Here is a 21,570-nt window from a genome sequence, read left to right on the forward strand (position 1 = left end):
CAACTTAGTGAAAGCTTAGCTCTTTACCAGAGATTAGTAACTCTTACCATAGGACTTTCAGGAGTCAGTATCAAGGGCAGCAGGGACAGAATCATGCTGTGTGGGTTCTGAGACCAGCGAGTGGGAGGTTCTTTCATAGACAAGACAAATCACAACAGTTCTTTTGGAAGAGAGAACTGGCGGATGGCCGGGACACTCTATAGCTCTTGGAATGCCCCTTAAACACCCTAGTGTCACAGCAAATGCAGTACTGGACAGCACTTTTGAATTGAGGATACACTGGATACCCAGCTGCCTCTCCTTAAAACAGCCATCACCTTATTTAACAGCCCCTGCCTTGATTTCATATTTCTCCACAGCTGTCAATGAGTTCTCCCATATTTGAGGAGTACAGAGCAGCCCAAATAAGCACTGCCACTTGGAGCATGTGCCTCCTACTGAATCCCAACTTCAGTATCTCATTCAGCAGAGGCAGGAACAATTTAGTTACTCAAGGAAAATACCATTAACAGCTTCCTTTTACACCATTCTTCTGGAAGCTAGAGGCCACTGAAATCCATGTAAAACATTAGGTTTATCCATAATGCCCTGCAGAAGCACTGCTATGCTTGCCTCTGGAAGCTGTGGCTATGCACAGCAGCCAGAACCAGACGTAGTCAGGCAAGTTGTAAAGAGCTAAATGCTCACTGCCAACAGCCACTCCTGTTTCCTCTCAGCCATCAATAGCCAGAGGGTTAGCATGTACATCCTGCACCTTTAGAAACAGTCTTAAATGGAACATCTTTGCTGCCTTTGTCCTGTCAGGCAGGATAATTTTTTAAGTCATCAACTGCTGTATGTTACACATAATTGAAAAAATTATTTCAGATGGCTATTACAATGCTCCAGTGACATTTCTTTCACTTGACCAGCAATATCTGTAACAGCATCTATCTTCCTCAGGATTTGGTGCTGTAGATACTGTCCTATCTGAACAAATTTCCATAGTGATAGGCAACTAGTCCCGCCTTTATTTTCCCCATCAAACATTACTCAAGGAAGTAAAACTTTCCTCCTTGCTAGGCTCTTAAGTCTTCCCTAGAAGTAGTTTATGTATGTTAAAACATCCATCAGCTCTGTCTGCCAAGGGAGAACAGCCACCTCATGCTTTCCTAAAATTACCATACAGATTGCTTAGAGACGGACTAATATGATTTTCCTTATTTAGAAGCCAACAGCTGGGTAATATCACAGGTTCTTTTTAGCCTAGTTTGTGTCAAGCTTTAGCTGCCAAAAGCAGACAGGATGGCCACAGAAACAAAAGCACAGAGTTCATCCCTGGACCACCGGGCTTGCAATGGACAGACCAGAGCAAGTTAAGACATTAACAACTAAAAATATTCTAACGTTTGGCTAGGAGCTCCTATGGGAACCATGGCAACAGAGAAGGGTTACAAACTACAAGGCCTGACCTGACTGGGAACACTGGGCTAGCCCATCTTTGGGACAACCCAGGCAAGGCCAGCTGGCCAGAAAACAAATATTGCAAAAGCATCAAGGAACCCCCCTGCAACTTGTCCTAGGGATGGCTGGAACCTGGTGAACTGGCACCTCCTCACATGTCTAAAACAAAGCTGAGGACAGACTTAGAGTCAAACATCAGCCCGTAAGCCTGTGCCAAGCTAACAAGGTTAAACAGAGGGTCCTGAATCATCACTCATTAAATCAAATTCCTCTTTCTCCAGCCGCAAAATCTGTGACCGGAGGCACGAAGTTAATAGCCAAATGATACCAGAGGTGTTTAACAAACTTCACCTCCTTGGAAGAAGACTCCCCAGCATACAGCTAACAGATCAGCATGAATTTTTTAAAAACCAAAAAAAAATCAGTAGGTTTGAACAGCCAAGAAAAGCATCTAGAACTTGAAAATAAAGAAGAAGTGTTTAAGGAACATTTAATCTCCATTTGTCTTATGTGCTAACTAGCTAGCATCACATATCCCAAACAGTAAAGTCTTCCATTGCCTTTCATTTCTCATGTCTGTGCTCAGACACCAGAGACATCAGTCAGAGAACACCCCTTTGTACCGCCCTGGCACAAAGCACTTCAGAACACAGTTAAGCACCTGCTCAGATTAAGACCAGTCCCAGAATCCTTTCTTTCACCAGTGTATACACTCCACAACCCTGCAGGCACAATTCCTTGCAAGCTGCAAGGTAAAGGCTCCTCTTGTCTCCCTAGTTCTTAAAGCCCAATAAAAATTATTTACAGCCTCTTTGGGCTATCTGATGTAATCCTTTCCAGCTCAAGTATGACACTTGCTGGGACACTATTAGGTTTCTTACAGTGCTCTGACTAGCAATCACATCTGTACCTGACTGTCAGGGGACACTCTTGGCTGAGCCAGCCACCCTGGTCTACGCTGAGAGCTCTGAAATTTCTCAATTGAAACATTTGAAAGTTAATGAACCCTTCTAACACAAAGCTCCCACAGCTCGAGAGCTTTTTATGAGCCCAGCACACCGTGGATACACAGGAAAAGCTCACTTCAGCAGGCCTCTCTTTTCAGAACGCACCCAGGCAGAAGGCCTGACTCTCAGGCACAGCACGTGGCAGTCAAGACCAAAAGGCACCACCCACAGGACAGCTCCTGGCTCTGCCACACAGTACTCCAGGCCACAGCCTGCTCCAAACAGGGCTACCTATAATCACAGGCCTTCATTGGATGAACACATGGCTGCTATAAATTGCAAATCACTCTTAACTCTCTGGAAATAGTCATTAACTCCCAGCCACCGTCCAAATGAGAAACAAATACAAAAAATCCTCAAGAGTCACCTAGATAGAAATGTCATTGGGGGAAAAAAAGACAAAGTTTTCAAAGCAATAATTTACTTACGTGCATCTTCATTTGAACTTCAGTTCATCTTTCAGGAACACTTTCCTGTCCTGAAACTTCAAGCAGTGGGACCTAAAGCCAGAGCTCACCCCCTGCACTCCCCACAGTTCCACATGACCACTCATAAGCCCCAAAATCCATCAGTATCCAGAACACAGAGTCAGACACAGAGAACTGCTGCCGTTTTTACAGGCATTGAACAGGTTCTTCCACAGAAGGCAGAACCAAGAAAACCCAGTGCCCTCTGCTCCAGAAGCACAATATTCTTCCAGCTTCCATTTATACCAGCTCATATTCCTCTCTCCAAGGCTGCATACCCAGCCCAAATGATACCATCCGGCCCGGGGATACCACACATTTAACTGGGAGCATTGGAATGGGGGCCAGTCCATACCCAAGTGCAGGGTAGACTAGGCTATCACTGCCACAGCAGAGAAAAGGGACTGGCTTTTGTCTTTCAGCTTTTGGGTCTCACTTTTTTTCCCTTGTTTTTTAATTGCTAAGCCTGCAGTTGGGGTTGAGCATGGGGAAGGGAGCAGAATCTGGTGAACAGCTGGGGCCTATCACTTTTCATTGCAGGTCTTGGAGAGATGTGGTTGACAGAGTGATGCACAGAGGCTGTCCCAGTTAATGACTTCACCATTCTCCATCATTATCCCCATCATTAGGAAATTAGGAGGACAGAAGGTATTTACTGTAAACCTGCCACCTCCCAAGGAGAGATAAATAGAAACTGATAAATGGGATCTTCTGGTGCTGTTCGTCTATTAACCTTCTGCTTCCCAGTTTAGGCATATGCATGCTATCCTGCCATTAATATCCAGTAATTGGCATAGCAGTGGGCAACCCGCTCCTACCTTGAGCGTGGAACAGCTCTGTGCTGCATGCGCGCGCACGGCAGGCACACCACAGCTCTGCGGCTGGGCTCCGGAGGGGCTCCTGGGCACTGCTCACACCCGAGCCCCGAGGCCGAGCAAGCAGCCAGACCTGCTGGGTCTGAGCACCAGGCATGGATTCCATGGTAGGAGACTTGGGAGGAGGAGAGGGCCCTGTGTGTGTGTGACCTGCCCTGCACGGAACCGAGGAACCAGCACTTAAGGACACTGGCACCTCCAGCTGAGCCGCTGGGTGTTCTGTCTGCCTACCTGTAAATGCAGCTCACAGACACCTCCAGGGGTGAGAGTCCCACTCACTGCCATCTCTCAGCATCCAGGAAAGAAGCATTTTCCTCACAGTCTCAAAGACATGTGTTCTGCAAACCGCTAAAAAAAAAATAGCAAGCTTCTGAGGGCTTGGAATTTATGAACTTAACTTGCTAGTCAAAAGCCAGCCAAGGTTTCAGGAACCTGGACTGAAACTGCTGCAGCTCCCTCCCTATAAAAAGGGCTCTTTGCATGTGCTGACTTGCTCTGCTCCCACAGACTGAACCTCTGAAAAAGAACATGTCCTCAAAGGGACAAACTGAGCCACTTTTTTCCTCAGCAACCCAACCCTGCAAGGCTGAAGCAAATCCATTCTCAGAGACCAGGATTTTACCCATATGGAAAGTAGGCTCACATGCAGGTCACTCAAAAAACCACAACTCTCTTAATAGTTTCTTTCACCTAGAAGATCACATCTCTGCTTTGGAAAAACCCCAACCCACTGCTACTTTCCTCTACTACCTGACATTATTAACTGCTTCACTTACCCTACCTCTAGCATTTTGCTTTCAGCCAGCATTATAGCTCCAATTGACATGGTGGGCAGGTGACTACAACTCAGACACCAGCCAAGATGACAATGGCATGTCTGATGAGGAACAATCAGAACAAGTTAACACAAGTCTTAAGACTCCCACGTTATTATGGCAATATTTATCAACATGTAACCTTTTCCAGAAGTTCAGGGCAAGCAGAGGGCCTGTTCTTGCAGGTACTAACCTGGCAAGCAGCTCATCTGCTCTGTGTTGGATGGATGGCTCCAATACCCTGGAAGATAAGTGTTGCAGGCAGGAATCACGTCTGCTCCTTCCACACGTGAACCCAGTGCAGGAGACCAAAGCCAACGTGACTGTGATGGCGAGTTCTAATGGGAACACTAGTATTAATTCCCATCTGTCTAAGCAACTGGCAGTGTCCATCAATTACAGCAAGAGCCAACTAACAGTTGCAGCTGCAAAATAATAAAAGCAGAATTAACATTTCAAGTTGCTGTCATTCACCTGAATTTTTTACAGTTGTAATTAGCAAGCTGCAGAAGCTGTCAACAATCAACATCAGCCAATCTGTCTGCACCAGGAACCCAACTGCCTGCCAGAAATTGTCTTCGACAGGTTTTTTTCTCCCCTTGCTTCCCTCCATTAAAATTTTCCCTTCAAACCCCCCTAACACTCTCATCTCTTTTACCACCAGTCACTGGAATTGAACATGTCAAAACAGCGAGAGACAGAATGACTGACACCTAACTGATAAAGTCATAATTATTTCCTTGCTCCAAAGCTCAGTATCAAAACATGATGCTGTCTGTCTCCCCAGGCCTCTGCTTCCCTGCCAGTAAAGAACCAGTGCTGCAGCCCCTTCCCAATAACACATGACTCTTACCAGACCCCAAACATTCCTTATGTGGAGAGACTGAGATAGTGAAAGACCCTTTCCAGCTGAAGGCCTGCTCTTTGATGAGCTGGTGCAACTGTTTCCCAATGTTTAGCAGAAGAGCTTGCTACTCAGGATCACCCAAAGGCCCAGGGTTAATTGGGCTTCAATTCCGTTTTTCTGTTGCGCCACACCACATAAACAAGAAACAAATCAAAAACTAATAACAAGTCAAAACGACACTAATACCCAAATATTTGTTCTTTTCAGTGTCCACCACAAAGCAATTCTTTTTAAAGACCTGAGAGCGTGCAAAGCATCATCCTTGGAGAGTACAAGCACCTAGAACCAGATGCTGTACTTTAAGGGTAAAGTTAGGTTCTGTTGTTTGTTGGGTTTTCTCCTACAGGTTTGAGGGGTTTTTCTGTTTTTAGGTTTTGAGTTGTTTTTTTTTGTAAACCCTCACATTTTTAAAGCTACTGATGCTCCTGGAAACCAAGTTGCGGCACAGGTAAGAGACACGTGCCACATACACTACCCTCTGCATTCAGAGCTGGAATACATGAGCCGCACTGCAGCAAGCAGGGGCACCTGTAAATGGCCTGGGCTCATGGCCCTCACAGGTGCATCCCTTCACATAATTGCTGTTAGGGGAACTCAGCGCAGCTGGGGGAGCTCTCAGCCCCTGCAGCATTGCTGTGCTCACCTCCAGCATGGCTACCACAGGCACCCCACTGGGGCACAGCCGTGGGTAATGGGCAACACAAACACTGCCTGGAAGAGAGCCTCTTACTCTGCACTCTGTTACCCGACCTCCACTCTATGCATTAATCCATCTGCCAGTTCAGTAACCACAATGAAATGATAAAGATACATTAAAAAATTAAAAAAAAAAAAACCAAAAAAACTAAGAAAACCCAAGAGCCTCAACAATTTGTATATCCAGCAAGAAAAAACACATTAACTACTCCATTTCTTCAGAAAGCAGTGCACAATAGGTTTCATGGACAACTCGTGTAAATAGATGCAAACCCGGTAGACTTAATATAGGATTAATATGTTACTACACATACTCGCTCCGAATTACTATCCCTGAGTTACCACTGTTTTAACAAACTGTAACTCTAGAACAGAACACAGGGCAGAAGACCCTTCCCTGGCACTCTTACACACATAATACAGACAAACTGAATAAATATTAAGAGAAAAATCTAGTAAGTACACAGAAATACCTGAAGAGCACATTAGAGGAAAAGTTCTTTGGCACAAACACCACCAAAAGCACAACAGGCAAATACAAACAAAAAACATGCTACTCCAGAAACTGAGACTTAAACGTCTTAGCACAATATCGGGCAAAATCCACCTGCTTTGCAAATCACTCCAAAGGACATAAATCCCTTTTTCCCCAGCTAGACAGTGAGGTATGCTTCCAGCCTGGGACAGAGCCTGCAACCTTGCACTGTCCTTTGGAGTCAAACCTACTTGCTTCCCAACACAACAAAAACCTGTTTCCTCAAACCCAGGCAGCATGAGACTATGCGACTGGGAATAGCAGGAAGGGTACAAGACGATCATTTGGGCTTAAGGAACTGCGACCTGCGCTCCCATCCCGAGGGCACCCGCAACCCCCCGGCAGTCTGAAGTGCCCGGAAACAATCCCCGCCCGAGCAAGTAAGCCTTCTTACCGACAAAATCCAGGCAGAGTCCATGCATGACGGGATGTGCGGGAGGAGCGCTTCCCACTGCGCCCTGAGGAACGGGACCGGACCGGAGTTTCCCGCCGCTCACCTGAGGGGAGCGGCGCGTGCCTGAGGGCAAGACTTTCCCGTCGTGCCCCGCGGGGAGCCGGCGCGTGCCTGAGGGACGGGAAGGTCCCGCCGCTCACCTGAGGGCAAGACTTTCCCGCCGCTCACCTGAGGGACGGAAAGGTCCCGCCGCTCACCTGAGGGCAAGACTTTCCCGCCGCTCACCTGAGGGACGGAAAGGTCCCGCCGCTCACCTGAGGGCAAGACTTTCCCGCCTCTCACCTGAGGGACGGGACCACCCCCCTGCGCGTGCCTGAGGGCGAGACCTTCCCTCGACCACCTGAGGAGAGGCGCGCGAGTCTGAGGGCGGGGCTTTTCCGCCGCATGCGCAACCTGAGGGAGCCGCGCGAGCCTCGGCTCGAGGGCGGCGCGTGCGGCCACGTGAGGGGCGCGTGAGCCGCGCAGTCACGAGGCGGGGCCGGCGCCCCCTGCTGGTCGCTCCCAGCGCGAGGGGTGTGCCGCGTGCCGGGGCACGGAATGTCCGGATAAAATCCTCAGCGTTCTCCGCATCCCAGTATTTGAGGCTACAGACTAATTAGTGCACGGCACATTAATTCAGATCAATAAACGTAGCAAAGGCAGTACAAAAACCGACACAAGGGAAGCCTAAGAATGCCTTGAAACTCTATGGCCTGGATTCATAAATGGACTTAAATAGCAAGACATCACACATCAAATAGAAGGCAGTCAGCAAGAAACTGCTACATATTTATCCAGTATTTTTCTCGCTTCAGATGATGAATTTTAAAATGGAGGAAATTCTAAATACTTGCTAATCTTAAAATTTGACTAATAAGAGAGCAGAACCAAGGGAAAGGGGCCTTTTTGTTTTCATAAACAGCATTTCAGGTGATTGAAATGTCCCTCCTTGTCTTTTGTACAATCAAAAGGCACAGAGGAGTTTACTTCCTTTGGCCAGCTGACAATCAGGCTCCCAGCTAACTTCAATTGTTATCAGAGAAAAGGGGAGGAAGAGGGGTAGAGCCTGGTGCCCCACTGAACTGCACACCAAAACTGCTCTTCCATCAGCTGGCAGCAGGATTTGGCCCTAAACATTTCTGGGAAACCATAAGAACTCTTAGATTTTTCCATCCCCAAAGTATTAGATTTATTTTTTTTTCTTTTTCTTTCTGTGTAATTAAATTCTCGCCAGCCAAAGAGGGCACAAGAGCAATCTATCTAAGAACAATCCTCAGAAAAAAGATCTGACTCATCCCCACTCTCTCCTGCACAGCAGCTGGGGTTTAATTGGGTTACTGGAAAGTATGCATACAAACTAGAGAGATCGTATTTCTGATCAAGCACATAAAATTCCTATAAATATGACAACAGTAAATATTTCACATGAAGCATAAACAGATACCAAGCCGTTTCACACACCAAAAATTTTAAAAAATGAGGAAACTAAGCAAACATTGCTGTGTCCTGGTCTACTGCCTCATACCCTATTCCAAGTGATGCTGCTCTTACAGTCCCTGACCTCTTAGCAAAGGGCTTGGCCCTGGCTTTCACTGCTGAGTATTATTTCTCTTGGGAATGACAGAGTATGACACTGAAGTGATGGGGGAAATATTTATGACTCAGGAGGGTGACTACAAGATGGTTTGAAGCATTTTCCTGCTTTTAAACTCTCAAGTCCAGGAAAGGGAAACTACAGATTAAATCTTCTTAAACCCTATGAAGTCTGAAAGAATTGTTTTATTCTATTCTTCTCTTACCAACAGCAAACATATCCTAGGGTGTTCAAGACCCACCCACCACCAAGTACTGATGGCTAATTTAAAATATCAAGTTGTGTTTAGACTTTTATTGAGGTGGTGGAGTGTCTGGAGAGTCTGAGTGCGCTGAGCATTATGTGAACACTGCAGACTCCCTCCTCTACAAAAATTTGCCAAAATAGGAATGCTGGAGCAGGGCAAATTCGCCCAGGCTGGTCCTCTCACCATTTTGCTTTTCCAAGAGAAACGATACACAACTCCTACCCTCCCTCTGCTTGTTTGCTGGCTGTCCTACAAGGTCCTGCCCAGATGTTAGAGGATGCACTCCAACTTCCACAGCCGCCTCCACACAGGAAAACCGGGACCAAACATACTTACTGAAAAATCACATTTTCACTCTTTTGTCAACCTCAAGGAAAGAACCAGAGGAAAGGTCCAAGTTCAGCTATTACCAATCATCTTGGAAGGTCTTCCAACCTAAAGGGGCCAGAAGGAAAGCAAATCCATGTTTATTGGCACTGACTGTCACCAGTGGACAAGGTCCACGTGTCGTCAAAGCACTGTACAGGCTGTACAAGAACAATTACATCACTTGTTTGATAACATTTGTGATGGCACGTCAGGGCTAAACCAGTTTGAACACCTCTCTCAAAAACACAAGGGAATGGAGCCATGAAGTTTGAAAAACCATATTTATCAGCAAACAACAGTGTCCTGGAGACTGGGTTGTCGAGCTGAGGGATAAAGTCACTGTTTGCCACCAGTCCCTGCAGTGTGCACTGAGCTCAGCTGCACAGTGATGCCAACACCCAACAGTGACACACCTGGAGATATTTACCTGTAATCCTTGCCAGTGTCCCTGGCCTTCCCAGGCCAAGGCAGCTCAGGTCCTCGCACAGTGACCAGCTCACCAAGTGGAGAACATTGCAGGCAAGTGCCTGTGTGTTCAGATACCTGGGAGTGGGACTCTGATGGGCAATATTTACAACATCTTGCCCCAAGCTGGCACCAGGTGCCTTGTTCAGGCACACCACCCTTGCAGAGAACAGCACTGCAAAACCTCAAGATGCTTTCCCCCTTTGCCAGGGAAAATGGGGCAATGTGCATTCAGCAGCAGTGAAAGGAGTTACTAGAAACAGAGACTGGGGGCTGAGGAGGGAACACTGGGCACAGGATCCTGTCTGTGTACCTGCATTTGCACCCATTACCCACACAGTGAGTGTCACCCAGTCATTCACTCACCAAGCTTCAGCATCTCTTGTTGAAGCTGCCAGCAAAGATGGTAATACTTTTGGTCAAAATGACTGAGTTCATAAAAATAAAAAGTCACCGTTTTCTTCACTCTTTCAGGTCCACTGATTATTATGATTAAAGGAACAAAGGAAACAGAAACCCAAACCAAAATAATTTCAACACGTAGACCTTTCAACAGTAAGACCCAGCTCTAAGCTACTGAGCTCCCCAGCATGACTTGCGCACTGCTTCATTCTGAGAGTCCAGTATACAGCACTGGCAGAGTGGCAGGGAGTTCCTGACATTCTCTGTGACCAAAGGACCTGAGGCCCAGGTGACTCTGGTGTTTCCTTCACATCTGAAATCAAGTGTAACTCCAGCAGAGTCAAGTGCCCTGGACAGTGTTCATTCCAGGACAACTCACTAGGAGTCACGCTCCATTCTCCACAGAACATCAGATCTCTTGGTGCTGGAGAAAATATATCATTTCTTTTCAGTGAAATGGTCGTGCTTTTCCAAAAATGTAAATTAATTCCTGCAGGGAAGGAGAGAGAGGTCTGGCCCAAAGAGTGCTATTTGGCATGATCAGCTCTCCTTCCTGTCTCACAGTCACTCCTGCACAAAATCTGATGTGGCAGCTTGTTTGAAACTTGTTTATTGGGAAGAGGTCATAAGCTGAGCACTGCTCAGAACAGGTCAGGCATCTGATTAAAGAGTGAAAAAACTGAAATGCTTCACATGCATCTCTGAGACAGAAGCTTGATGAGGAGAGAGAGCTTGTTGTAGAAGAATATTGCCAAGTACCTCACTCAGCAGGCAGCAGCAGACTGCAGGACTGGTTAGAGCAGGGGAAGATTAAATAATTCTGCTGCTGGCATTAACAAATAGTCAGTATTGTTCTTCTGTACTTCAGGACAGGTTCATGCTGGAAGAAAGCCCCTCTCTAAAAGGGAGATAATATGAAACTGTGCCAGCCCTGAAGGACTGAGAGTCAAAACAGATGGGGAGAAAGAAAAACATCTTGAAATTATCTGCAAAACAAAGGAGAGGAAGATCATCTGCTTATACCTGGTCTTGTACCACCCCAGTAGCTGAATTCCCATGTCCTGAACCCCAGCTCTCTGACTGTTTCCCCAAGGTCTTCCTTCCATCTGTTGTGCTTTTTGCAGTGTGCAGGGAAAAAGAAATCCAGAGCTTTGCTATGTTATGCATTGTTGCTCTTACACATTCCTGCCAGCTCCATGTGAGCTGTGCAGTCCCATGCTTTAGAGGCCACAACCTCCAGCCTGGTGACATTACCAGGCTGCTCTCACCACTGTTGGACTGGAGCTGTCATGCACTCCAAAAATACCAGGCAAACAGCCATGTGCTTCCTCTCCTGCTCTCACTCTGCCCTTCTCCTTCCAACTTCATTGTGACGCTATTCCAGGGAGCAGCCTGCAAAGAGAAATTCCTTGTTCCCTGCAGTGCTGGCATAACACAGTTTTCTTCTTGCCAACCTCACACACTCTCCTGGTCAAGCCCTGCAATGTCCTGCTGGAGGACTCAGTTATTTGCATCTGGATGGAACAGCAAAATCATTTCAGAGCCCCTGTAAATGCTGAAGTAACTGCAAGTTACGAAAAAAATAACTTCCAGATTATCCAAGAAAATGCTTAGGGAACAGTAGGGAGAAACAAAGTAAAACATGAGAAATCAAAGTTGTCTGAGAGGCATAAAGCTCCACTACAAAAGCAAAATCTGATTAATTTTTCAAGGATGATTTCCTGATCAACAGCTGCAGAGAAGGGATGGCCCAAGTTATCAAGCACAAGTGCGTGGTCCTTTGCTGCACCTTCCCTGGGAAGCTTTGCGGCACTTCCCAGGATCTCCTGCTCTCCTGGGGCAGGCCCCTCCCAGGAGCTGAGCTCAGCACTGCATGCCCACAGGATTACTGAATCGGCAAAGGTCTTCCAGGAGCTCTGACCCTGCATTCCTCAAACCTCTCACTCCTTAAAGCATTATGTACCTCTAACACAGAGAGCACCAAATAAATCTCTCCAGCTGTTAATTCCAGGCAGACTCTTGCTAAGAGTTCCCCGGAGCATGAGGTGCTACTTTCTCTAGAGTACACCAGCCTCAACTGTACCATGACCCGAGCACTCCTCTGGTGAGAGCCTAGAGCTGACAGCAGGAAGCTCCAGCCCCCTGCTGCCCTGCAGGGGTGACAGGAGTAAACCCCCAAACCTGTGGTCTGCTCTGTACAGTTCCACACAGGAGCTGGTGCATACCACTGATGCCACTTAAAGTATGATTGTTGTACATTATGAGCTGGGCTCCCAGCACGCAAAGCACTGGAAATACAGGGAATTTTTAACAGATACCTAGAAATCCTCAGGTGAGGCATTCTTATTATTAAGAAACCAGAAAGTCATGGGAAGCCCAAGTAAGGTAATAATACTACTTCTGACACATATGTTTTGCCTGCAGTCTTCAATGCAGTGGTTCTCAAAATGCAACCAAGCAATCAACCACATCAGCATCCCACACAGCTCCTCACCTCTTACTGTGCTGAACTCAGCCCTGGGGAGAGCACAGCTCTGCCTGAGAAGCACCCCAAACATCTCCTCTTTAGCTACACTCCAGCCTGAACAGGCTTTTTGCAGAGTAACAAATCAGTGTTGGCTGCAGAAATTGCAAAGGTTTCAAAGCAGATTCCCCTTTTGAACAAACCAAGCAAAAAGTGTTCTGCTCTAAAATTAGAGAGCAAAGCACTGGAAAAGTGAGAAGGACACAGGAGAATTGTGCACCCTCATGCCTTTCCCTTCTGCTCTTCAGAACCACTTGAAGGACTTCCTCCTGCCCCCCCCCCCCCCCAGTTAGGACACTGCTTTCTCATGCACTCTCACACTCCCCCTGGCTCCCCACTGCAGTCTCCAGCAAAATGTCAGAGGGAAAGAAAAGTGACAAGCTCCTAAGGAACTGAATAGCTCATTCTGTTTGAATATCGCATTAAGCCAAAGCTCTGCTGCTTCATTTGTCAGCTTTTTCAGCCCTCTCCATCTCTGCAGCCCCCCTGACCCGGGCGCTCTGATTAGCCATGATCAATGTGCACATTTGTGGGAGCTCTGTGCACACCGCTGGACCCTCGGCCTCGCCTGCTCATGCAGATAATAACGGCACTTCGAGTCACTTGCCCATAGCTCCAAGCTTCATTAAACAGGAGGGATGTCACCAAAAGTCCCTCTAACTGCCTTTTCGTGCGCCCTTAAGGAAAAAATTGACAGTGCTGAAGAATGGGATTGGGAATATGAACAACCCCTGGTTTGGGTGGTGCAGCGGATGTTCGCAGTTGCCTGAGCCCCCGTGCAGGAGCCTCCTCACTGGCATGGGTGGGAGGAGAGGCGGCTGTCCCGAGTGGGCAGACTGCACAGAACCACCCCCCGGGTCAGGTACAGCTCCAAAGGAATGGTTTTGCCTGCACAGAGCAGCCTCTGGGCAGAGAGTCCTGTCAGTCACCTCTGCTGCTGGCTGGCACACTATTTTCCATCTACCCTAAAAAGGAAATAAAAGTCTGATGAACCATCATAGAGGGAAAAAAAAAAAAAAAAAAAAAAAAAAAAAAAAAAAAAAAAGACAGAAAAAAACCCAGGTATTTTCCCAAAGCTATGAAACTCAAACCCTACAACCCCCCAGATGCAATCTTTTGCATTTCCAGGCCATACCAGATATTTCCCTGACAGGCTGTTTACAGAGGTCTGAACCCAAATTATGCTAAAGAACTACAGAACTACTTCTTATCTGCCCCCCAGGATGTCCAAGACTATTCTCATCCAATCCCTGAGGAGCTTTCTACAGAGCTCTTTACAGATCATCCCTCCACTCCCTCGGTGGGTCTGAGCCGGGAATGCTTTCCAACAGAGCCTTAGGCAAGCCCTGCATCTCTTCCATCCCCCATGACTCATGATCTCATAGCAGATCTTCCCATAAGCTTCGGCCAAGCACTGTGCTTGTCCTATTACAGCACATTCCATGATGCAGACAGGCTCCCAGTGATTTCCACGGACTCCAGAGCAGGTTCATGCACTGTCACCTCTGATGGGAAGAGCTACAGATTCAGGACAAGCAGGAGCCCCTTCCTTTGGGAGACTCCTGACCCCAAACAGAATTTCCCTTGCCTCCAGAGCACAGGCTGCAGAATGAGCCACTGTCTTTAAAACAAACACTCCAACGTCGTGCTTCTCATTAGCCCCAGACTTTTGTCCCCATATTCATGGGAAGGAGCACCCTGGCCACGAAGCAGTCGTTCCAGTGCTCTCCCTGAATAGGGTCTTGTTTCTCTGTCAGAGCCCGCGGCTGTGCTGGGCTGAACTCCCCAAACTGCAGCAATTATTCTGGCTGAAACAAGACACAGAGCACATCGGGATCAGGCCACAAAGACTCCAATAAAGGCAACAAGCACATAATAAAGCCCCATGACAACTGATCCTTACAAAAGGCTGTCCTTACAGAGTGATGTATGGCAGGAGTTTTCAGCCCGGTGCTCCCTGCTTTATCCGGATCCAGTGAGCCCTGAAGCTGAGATGATTTCTGTGCTTTGCCTTGTTTTCTCCCTCCCGGCGGTACTGCCCACGGGACAAGGGACAGACTGACAGAGGCCAGCAGCCTCAGCAGAGACACTTCTATCCCAAACCTGCCCTTCCTGTCCTGCCATAAAAGTCACGGAAGATCCGAAAGGAGGAGCAAGGGGGAGAAAAGGAATGCTGGACACACAAAAAAAAGAGGGGGCAATAAATTACATGCTTGTGCTGTTTGAGGGAAGGCAACCTGAATATGCAATGGGAGTGCAGCCTGAACCCCAACACCTGCTGGATGTAATGGACTCTGAAGTGTTGTTTCAGAATTAATCAAGTCGTTTAAAATCATAGCTGTAGTCTCCATTCACTACTCCTGTGCATAAACGCACTGATCCCGATACTCATCCATGTCGGGTGACTTGAGCAATATATCACCATAATTGCCATTTTAGGGCTGCAAATTGGAGCTAAAATAACCAGATGCAAAAGAGATGGCCATATCATGCTCTCAAGATGGATCTACAAAGTTCAAGGAGAGTTCAAGCATGGAAGAGGCAATAGAGAGGGGTCAAGTGTAAGGAGATTGTTCACGTTCAAGAGGAATTAACTTTACAAATATATTGTTTCTGAGGTGGTAATTGTACCATCTTACAGCTATTCATACCTCATTGAATCTTTGCATTCTTCTCAGCCATTAGAGTGATTGTTCTTCATTGAAATAAATTTGATTTTGACAAAATATTCTGTTTTAAAACTGCAGCTAATTTCCCCAAGATCTTCTGCTTTAAAGTAATTCCTTCTGGAGCCTCAGAGCATAGAACCAGGTATGAGATCTTCAAACTACAGGCTTAGTATCCTTAGAGTAACAGAACTCGGGGCTCGAGATCTCATCAAAAAGAGCCTTTAGAGTGCTATTCTGACCCAAAATAATACAGTGTGGCTGTCAGCCTGGTCTGGAAGCTTCCAAGTATTCAAACACTTCATGGATTTCATGGTTACCAACACAGAAATGCCTTTCAACAGTCAAGGATAGTATTTTCCATACAACTTGATGAACAAAAGTTCACATGAAGAGCCAAGTCAGTGGTTCTCTGAAGAAAGCAAGTGACAGAGCATCAAGAGCATCAAGGCAAAGACCGTAAGGGCAGGAAAAAACTGTCCTGCCTTCTTTGGCCAACGCTTACAGCCAGGTGATGCATGCCCCACAGTAATACAAGCACTCCTGCCCTCAGAAGACAGCAGTCTTACACACCTCTGCAAACCAAAAATGCACTCCAACCAGCTGTAGGGCAGGTGCCTAGGCAACTTTTAAGCCTCTCATCTGCACTAGTTTAAGGAATTGCTTCTATTTTACACTTTAGAGTCAGGTGAGCCCATTAATTGTGTTTATCTTCCCAGCTTCAAATTGCACCATTTAAAGTCTGATTCCTGCTTATTGCTGAAGCACCCTCAGACCTAGAATTACTGGCAGCATCTAGCAAGTCACCTGCACAGCCAGAGAAAGCTGTGCATTGTTCCTGTAAGGCTGGGGAAGTCTTCCCTGCGAAGCTGTGATTCCAGCATGCTGCTGCTACACCCCCAGCAGACAAAGGGGCAGCTCCCAGCCCTGTAAATCAGCCCAGCAGCATTGTGCAGGGAGAGCCGTGCTAATTCATCCTGCGAGGAGCCGCTGACCTGAGCCCTCCCCACAATGGCAGTGCAGACAGCTAATGTGCTATGGGTTACTTGGTAATTCCTGCAGCATAATTGGCCAACATGGAAACGGTAGCAATGATTGAAGTTCATAACTAATTGCTGCCATTACCGAGACAGCATTATTTATGATTAACTGCATGCAGTAGGCCTGATCCGATTTCACTCACATCTCATTCTAGGCAGTTGTTTGACAGGTAGCTGGTTATGTCTCCCTTCTGGAAGAGGCTCACCCTCATGGCTACAATTGTGTTTTCAGCATATCAATTCTACATCTCCCTGAGAACACCAGGAAAGCAAGGTTTTTTGGGCTTGAACTCTAGGCTGAGGGGAAAAAAGTCTGCATTTAACTTGTTCTTTGGTTGCCTGACAGCAGAACTCTGCCAGCCCACTCCCGGTGCTTCAGGCACCCTGCTGACCTGTCTGCTCCTTTACTCCCATCTTTACCTGGCTGTCAGGTCAGGTGGGACTTCTGCAGCCTCACTTGAGAAGTTCAGCACTGGCAATTACCTGTGTTTCAAATCCTCACATTCTGCTTCATATGGCATAGGAACAGAGAAAGCAGATTGCCTCAAGAAACATACATGCCATTTACAGATCAAAATAAATGGCTTCCATTTCCCATTTCTTCCAGAGGTCTGGCTGTTGAGTTTCAGCAGGAGTTCTTGTGAACTGGCCTCCCTTGGAAGTCTGCTTTCAGTTCTGGTGCTCAGCACAGAAACCCATCTGGAGGGAAGTTGGCTCAGGGCAGCATTACTTGGGTGCTGTCCTAATCACAGACTCATACACAAACATACAAGAATTCGTGTGTGCACATACAGAAAATGTATGAAAATCAAGTCTCCATAACGTGCTCCAGTTGGACATATTCATTACATTTGATGCAGCCAGGTCAGAGCCTGGAGTCCCTTGCACAGAATGAATAGTTTCATGTCTTCATTTTACTGAGAGGCCTTGTCTAAAAACCATCATCTGCAGATGGTAATTTTTCTCCACCTTTCATAAACACCAGCATTAGCGCAGCCCTCTCTCTCCCTCTCTTTTTCTTATTCAGGATATCAGGCAGATAAGAGTTATCAGTAAAGGTCATCCTCAATTTCTGTACAGAAATGATCTGTCTCCGGTATGTAATAAACATTTATCCATGCCTTTATTAGCTATATTGGATCTGACAGTTCTGTTAAACCATTTTCTTTCATTTTGCTAGGTCATGACGGTTAATGCTGCTAAAAAATCTCATCACTGCTTTTGATCACTGTATTGTCTTCCCAGCATTAGCAGAATTTTGTAAAGGTAAGCACTGGCTGGAATGACCTATTAAAGTTACAGCCCGTTGAGCTCCTGGCTTTTTTCTCCCCACAATAAAAAGCGAAGGAGTGCAAAACATAAATTCTACTCTCAGGGTTATATTTAGTTGGGCAGCTGACATTTAGGAGAGAAGCCACTTCAAGCCCACTTTGCACTGGTTTCGCTCCATCTTTTTCACATCCTCAAGTGTCTGAAATGGTGCTGGAAGCCACAGCACAGCAAATGAGCACAATTAGTGGGACCAGGGGTGATGTCCCAGTTAACCCCCACCATGCCAGCAGCATGTCAGGCAGCTGCTCGGAAAGCAGTGAAGCAGTGGCTCAGCATAAAGCTACAGGAAATACCAGTGAGTATGAAGACCCTGCTGAGCCTTGCCAGAACCAGGATCTGCAAAGGCAGCAACAGGAATGTAGCTACCTTTCATGTACCGGGGCAAGGCACATGGTCAATGCCAGTCTGCCAGTCTCTGGAGGAAGTTCAGTGTGAGTTTAACCTGCTGTTCAATGCAGAGGCCCCCTCAGCCTGCTCTCCTGCCAAACACAGCAGCCAGAAACAATGGGTTCACAAGGCAAAGGTATCCCTTATCATAGCTGGCAAGAGAAACCTGTTCTCAGAAGGAGCCTGCACTGAGCTGTGAACAGCTTACACAGTTATAAAGCCCAGAAGACCATTCTACTGGGGGCAGAACAGGGCAATACGGGGATACTGAGCCACAGTGACTGCACTGGAGCTACCTTAAACATCTATAGCTAAAGACCTTCTGCCTGCAGCCCTGTTTTCAGACGACTGTAACAAGGGCTTGAGATCAGTGGTACAAAAGAGCATATCATCTCTTTCTGTAAGCAATGTATGGCTTTTCAATTTTCTTGAGCAGCCACTTATTCGGCAGCAACAACCCATGCTGTTCTGTTCTCTTCTCCAGCTGTACCCAGCTGTAGCCTCACCAGCTTCCGAAGGAGAACAGGAATGGATGACTGCAGCAATTCACAAGAACAACCGCAAAATATTTTCCCGGTCTCCACGACAACAGGCATATAGAAGAGACAAACCTCTCTGACTGCTTCTCCCCATACTCTCCATCTCCCAGTGTCCTGCCAGTCTGTGTTCCCCACTGTCCATGTGATATGTACCTGTGGCAGCAGAAGACCTCCTACCTTCCTGATAAAAAGGTTGTATACCCAGGGGCTGGTGTCCCTGCTGCCAGGACCCTGGCCAGCCCCAGGGAAATGCATGAATTCCCATCGCTGGCTTTCCTCTTGCCAAAAATACCGCAGCTTCCAACAAAGGAAGGTCCAGGGTGTCACCCTGCTGCCCCAGCCAGCTCAACCCAAACCTTGTTGCCGGTATGCACGTTCCTTGCTCCTGGGTGGCCACCCAGTGTCAGCAGCTCCCTGTGATAATTCATGAGCAGGAGCGGCCAGCGGCAAGGGCTCGGCGGCAGGGACTGGCCAGACTCCATTATCCTTCTCTCCAGCCCAAGCTGGAAGGGCAGACAATAGACACACAGCCTCAGAGACGCACTCTGACCCTGATGCCTCAGACCACCAGGCTGCTGAACAAGGGGCAGGACCCCTGTGGTCATGGGAATCTCCAGCCTGTGTTTAAAATTAACACTGTTTGTTGGTGAGCTAGGCCACAGCTGGCTCTGACACTTCAAGGTGTGCATTCTCGGCAAGATATGCCCACTTTGGATACAGACACACGAGCAGAAAGAAAGGAAGAGATAATGCCTCAGAACAGCTTTTGGATGAGCAGCCACCCCCTGCAATTTTTTGTGTATAGCTTTAGTTCAGCTGGTAAACCAAAATTTGCCACTGAGCCTTTTCATATTACCAACGGGCAAATCTGTGTCTTGTTGAAGACAGCAGCTTAGGCCCTGGGCTTTGTTTCCTGTATTCTGCTTAAACACAGCAAAGTGCTTTTTGTTGGCTGGCAGAAACTCACATGCTTCAGAAAATTCGTACTCATCAGCCAGCTCTGACCAGCTCCTCCTCTGCACATCCCAGCAGGACTCAGAGGGGGTTAGGTAACAACTGGTTTGGAAGAGCCAGTCTTCCAGGAAGACGACAGTCCTGAATACTCTATGACCAAGCAGATTTGTGCAAAGTAATGAGAACACCTCATGGACCAATTCACCAAGTTATTTGTCTTTACTGTGAGACATGTAACATATATGTAACATATGTAACATATGCTGATGGACTGGAGGACAAACACAAAAGTGCTAAAAAGTGAAATCCATACCTGGATGATGCAGCTGGTAGTTAATGACTACAGTATGTGATACTTCATATCCACCGAGTCAACACTGAGCTGATCTGCCTTCCCTGGTTTCTGCTAAGCATTCTGGCAAAGAAGGAGAGTGGTTGATCGAATGTATTTAACACAACCTTGAACCAAATTACAATCAAAAGCCAGAAGCTTGACTCATTTCAATAGTTAAGTCATTTATTTCTAGGACTAAAAATGAAAACATAACCCCCAATCCAGCCTGAAGTCATTACCAGCATGATCTTCTATTTGAAGTCTTGCAAGTGCTCAAGGAATGGCGCTGGTGATTTGGCCAAAGCAAACCAGGCACTCAGCAGCTCTACACAGGCCCAGTATGAGAAATGCAGAACCCAGTACGAGAAGATTAAATTATTATGGCTTTTACAATGGGGGGCACAACTGTGAGTGGCCCCCTTCCTCTGCTGACCTAGCTGTGCTCCTCCCTATCCTGAGCACTCACTGCCATACCTCATACTGGCAGGCTTTGATAATAATAACATTGTCAAGATAATAGCAGGGAAGTTTCAGTAGAAACTCCATATTCAAGAGTCAGCTGTGCACAGCCCCAGTTGCTTTCTCTAAGAAGATTCCTTGAAAAACCAAAATTCAGCCTAGCTTCTGAGGGAAAAAAAAAAATATTCCCCGCCCCAAAAGCAAAAGAAAGGAAAGCAGGTTATTGGACAAGAGAGTGATGAAGACATTATTACATGAGTTTAAATTTCTCAAAGTTCTCAAAGGCATTTGGTCACTGCAAGCAAATAACATTGCAAACAGAGAAACAGGCCTTAAATCAGAGAATAATTAACTTTGTGAGGTTTACTGATTGCTCTGATTGAGCTGGGAGAGTTTGGGAGCTTTTTTCCCTCATACACCTTCTTGCATGGCAGAACCATTCAACAGTTCAACCAAGGCGGGACATAATGCAACTTCTGGCAAAAATGGTACTATTGCTGAAGTCCAAAAACTCTGTATTTCTTGGGGTTTTGGTGAACTCGCTCCTTTGTCTGCACAAAATAATGGCTTAACAAATGAAAGGAGAACAAAAAAGTCAGTTGCCTCTACTCTTTGTCCTTTCTCTCTATTTCAGACTGTGTCATCCTGAGTTACCCAGGCTGAGGGCTTCAGAACTCCTGCCAAAAAGCCCAGCAAGGTAATTGCCGTGCACTGAGCCCTGAGGGCACTGGCAGCTCACCCTCTCCTGCACTGCGGGCACCCCAGCAGCCCACAGCCACTGAAGGGCTGAGCTGTGTCAGCCAGGCAGTCTTCATCCACTTCCTCTGTGCTTGCTGCTCACCTTGGTCTCATTCTACAGTTTAAATAGTTTTCTTTTTAAAGTGAACTGAATTCAAGTAGTTTCTCCAGTGCTTTACACACCTCTCCAAATACATTGAGACATAAAAAATGAGATATTTGCTTCTAGATTCAGGAACTTTTAGTCAATAGACTGCACTGAGCTGTGCTGGTCTGTAACCTCAGCCCCAAAGCCCTTTTCCCAGAGAGAGAGAGAGAGAGAGAGATAGAGAGAGATCAAGG

The 21,570-nt window shown here is 46.8% G+C and overlaps 1 long non-coding RNA gene across 1 annotated transcript in view; it reads right to left on the reverse strand.

Moving 5' to 3' along the window:
- Positions 1-4,110, reverse strand: part of LOC130252214 (uncharacterized) — a 167,875-nt gene extending 163,765 nt beyond the window's left edge. Inside the window, exon 1 of the long non-coding RNA XR_008840318.1 lies at positions 4,024-4,110. This is a non-coding gene — a long non-coding RNA (uncharacterized LOC130252214). The remainder of the gene's footprint in view (positions 1-4,023) is intronic.
- Positions 4,111-21,570: the final 17,460 nt, after the last annotated feature.

This window comes from Oenanthe melanoleuca, chromosome 4 (genome assembly GCF_029582105.1).
Source record: "Oenanthe melanoleuca isolate GR-GAL-2019-014 chromosome 4, OMel1.0, whole genome shotgun sequence".
Lineage (NCBI taxonomy): Eukaryota > Metazoa > Chordata > Aves > Passeriformes > Muscicapidae > Oenanthe > Oenanthe melanoleuca.